The sequence below is a fragment of the Micropterus salmoides genome, unplaced genomic scaffold (assembly GCF_014851395.1).
Source record: "Micropterus salmoides isolate LMB-PRFRI ecotype aquatic unplaced genomic scaffold, ASM1485139v1 Ms_hic_scaffold_8, whole genome shotgun sequence".
Classification (NCBI taxonomy): domain Eukaryota; kingdom Metazoa; phylum Chordata; class Actinopteri; order Centrarchiformes; family Centrarchidae; genus Micropterus; species Micropterus salmoides.
In genome coordinates, this window is record NW_024044570.1 from 827,655 (window position 1) to 831,943 (window position 4,289).

Genomic DNA, 4,289 nt, shown 5'->3' on the forward strand with positions numbered 1-4,289 from the left:
GCAGAAAGACGTTTGGAGAAGAAGGCGCAGGGATGTATTTTGTGTCCTTTTGTGAGCGCTGGGTCAGCGCAGCTCCAACCCCCGAGTCTGATGAGTCCACCTCCACAAAAAGCTATAACAAGACATCAAGGTGAAACAGGATAGGAGCAGAGGAAAACAGAGGGACAAATGGAACAGCAGGTGAGGTGAGTTGTGTGAGTGGGGCAGCAACTTTACTGTAATCGCGAATAAAACGGCAACAGCAGTTGGCAAACCCCAAAAAACGCTGGAGCTGTTTCCGTGAGACGGGGTGGGCCACTCTGTCACGCCAAAGGTCTTCTTAGGGTCTTAGACGTAATCCTAACGTCATCATTTAATGAGAATTCATAATATTTTCAAGTCCACCTGCCCTGTACTCTGCTGTGCATTTAGTTGTTGCTCTGCTGATAGTGGGCCATCCCCTTTAGACCACTTGACCATCACAGTTTGGGACCGCATGCTGCATGTGAAACCGAAACCAACCGAAACCAACCGAAAACACTTGTGATCAGGCAGAAATCTCACACGAGCAGCTCCGATAAAGTGCAGGTCACAGTTCCAAACAAAGCAAGCTTGTACCTCAGTTTTAGATGTGTATATATTGCAGCCAGTTACGTGACCTCTCGTCACAGCTGTCTGGACTCACAGCGCTAGGGTGCACTTGATTATTATAACTGCCGGTGTCGCATCAGCTTGGCTGAGCTGATTTGCGCTGATTCAAAAAACATCTCTTGCGCTGCCCCCTGACATTTTATGCCCCACACAACTGCCTATGTCGCCTAACTAGAGCAGTCTTCAAACAAGTCTCAGAATTCCTCTCACGGAATGACCTCCTAGATTCATACCAGTCTGGTTTTAAGAGTGGCCTCTCTACTGAAACGGCTCTTCTGTCTGTAAGAGAAGGTCAGCTAAAGCTGCAGCCCAATCAGCGGATCACGGACTGTCTCTCGGGCATATCTGCATGGATGAAGGCTTTCCACCTTCAACTAAACCATAACATCTATCCACCATAACATCAAACTACAAACTGACTCCTCAACCATCACTCCAACCAGGGCGGTGAAAAACTTGGGTGTCGTGATTGATGACCAGCTGTCCTTTTCAGACCATGTTGCTGCTGTCTCTAAGTCGTGCCGCTTTGCTCTATACAACACCAGAAAAATCAGGCCCTACCTTGCTCAGTACGCCACCCAGCTTCTGGTACAGGCCATGGTTATCTCTGTTAACAGGCCAGTTTCTCTTCTATCTAAGAGAAACTGGCCCGTAGTTCTCAACTTGAGTTGGGTCAAGTGAGGGCTTTTTGAGTAAGGGTGTAACCCGAGCCCTTTTGAAAGTGGTCGGGAAGGTTCCTGAAGCCAGAGAAGTATTTATCACGTGAGTGATTGATATGGTTTTCCTGTGCCGTGTTCACACAGTGGGAGCTGACCAGGTCGGGAAAAGGTTGACTAGTTATAGCCGCCACTTTGCCTGTGAAGAAGGCAGCAAAGGAATCAGCAGACAAGTTAATTGGTGGTGGAGGAGGAGGAGGAGGATTTAGTAGCGCTTTGAAAGTGGAAAATAATTTCCTTGAGTCAGCGGCACTGCTTATTCTGTCATTATAGAACGCAGTTCTAGTTTTGGCAGCACTGATGCTTGTTGAGAGGGAGGATAGGAGCAGGTGGTAGCCCTTAAAGTCGGCGGGATCTTTGGTTATTTACCATTTTCTTTCAGCAGCTCTGAGATCAGTACGGAGCCCACGGATGGTATCAGTTAACCACGGGTGGGGCTGGTTCTGGCGAGCAGGCTTGGTGGATAGAGGACGCAGGCTATCCAGGCACGAGCGTAGTGTAGAGCACAGAGATTGTGCAGCATCATTGACCTCAAGTGGGGAAAATGTGTTGAGGGAGGGTAGAGCAGAACTGAACCTCTCCCCACTGCAGCTGAATGCAAACCCCGCCCACCTCCACAATGACAATCACAGAGACCTTTACCGGAGCGGAACCACGACCTGCAGTTCTTAGGGACAGAGATATTGAAGCGAGTATGGCTCACCTGAACTCCCCTCCCTAATGGCGAGCCTGCTCGTTTAACTGGGGACATTTCGCAACTTGATGACCTGTACAGTATATAATTGATCATACCTCTTCAATGTTTCTTCATTTTAAAATAGCCCTAGTAATCCTGAAACAGAAAAGGTGAACTATATCCATAACTGAAGCTAAAGAGGGTTTAGGAAGCAGATAAATGGAAGCCTGGGACTAAAAGGGTTCTTCTGTTTTGCACATTGGTTTGCCATCATTTCTGTAACGTTTCCAGATGCTTCCTTGTCTTCACTGAATGTCTTCAGTGAAAAATGCCTATAGTTCTGATTAATTTAGGAATGTTAAAGAAGCTAGTGTGATCTGATGCTACAAGACAACAACAAATAAGGCAAGAAAAATACTTCTTAATAATGTTCCATGCCATTTTCTGATTCATATGTTAAATCCAATAATTTGTCATGTTCACAGACAACTGGCAAGAGTCCTGTGGTGGTCAAACTGAACTCTGGTGTCGATTATCGATTATGGTGGAAGAAGAACTCAGATATTATACGTGGGTAAAAGGAGTAATACCAATTAAAAATAATCTGTTATATGTACAAGTCCTGCACTGAAGTACTCAGTACTAACTTGTGAATTTCACCAAATGATTGATTATATTTTGTATTATTAATCTAAATCCACAAAGTAACTAGTAACTTAAGGTATCAAATGTATGTGGAGTAGAAGTATGACGTAGAATAACATGGAGCTCAAATGTGTATTTAGGTACAGTAGGCTCACTTTTCACCACTGTTAATTATAAAATCGTCCCGACCCACCCGGATGGCTACGTGCACATTGCCAGAGCAGATTGTGCAGCACATGAAAGGAGTCAGCTAAATACTTTTCATTTTTATTTTTCAGTGAGTTAACTATCGTAGGTTTTTGGTTCTGTAAATTAAAAGTTAAGAACAATGTTCATAATCCATTTAAACTTAATTAGTTTTTGTTTGCTGAAGTACCCCTGAACAATTTCAAGACACAAGATAAACAAAAACTATGATGCCATATGATTGTAGTAAATCAAAGTACTCACCAGTAAATATAAAAGTAGTAGAGGCAGCTCCTACATTGAAATGTTGTTATTTTATTTTTATAGATGAACACTCACTCACTGGAGACCGGGGATGGATGTAAGATTTCTGACATTTCTGTCTGTGGCTCGGAGCTCTTTTAAGCCGGTGCGTTCGAAATGTGAACCAAACTAGTTACAAGTGTCTGCAATTAAAGTGAGTAACTGTTATCTCTGCAACACAGACAGGAATTACATGGTTTAGTCTTAAACACAAGGAGTGAAACGTTACAATTCACCCCTTAGTCTGGGTTAGTTGTAACGTACACCAGGGTGAAATTTAACATTATGTAATAAGGAAATGAGACAAACGTGATATTGAGAGCTTTGTGTGTGTGTGGTCAGTCATAGTACTGATATTAAAAGTTAACAGAACAAATGTGCACTAACTACATATCATTGTGTGTTTGTGCTTGTTTGTCTTGCACCATCAGGCAAAGAAAACATATAAATATATAGTTTACAATAGTTTACTTTGTAGTTAAAACTAACCCAGACCAGCCATAAATTAACATTAGCTCTAACTGGCGTGAAAGATCTACATACACACAATAAACATGATTAAGGTTGATGAGTTTAACTACAAACCCAGCAATGCTAAAATATTAAGTTCACAAAAATGCTTTCTTACCTCAAAATATTTTTCCCCATTTCCCCATTAGGCCTATAGCTTAACTAGCTGTGCTGCCTCAGGGTGGAATAAAGACTAAACTGAGCAAACAGAGGGAATCAGGTGATTCCTAACTTGTTCCTGATTGGAGAAATTCTCCCCTACTGTTCTGAAGTATATTTGTACAGAAGTTAAATACATAAATGGTATTAATGAAGTAGTAGCCTACATGTAACATTTTTACAGCACTGGAGTATTTGTAATGCTGCATTTGAAATCTGTAAAAACAATAATTTGATAACTGCGACCCTCTGAAGATGCGCGCTCAACCTGGAGACGGGAAGAGGAGCAGCGCGGTTCCTCCCGATGTCCCTGAACGCCTCACGGTGAGCCCTGGGTATTTAACATTCTACCCTGGACAGCGGCAGGTTGTTGCGCAAGCGCAGCCCATTCAGTCTGCATGAATACGGAGTGAGGAGAGGACAGGAGCACTGGGAGTACTGGGACTGGACGGACACAGTGGACT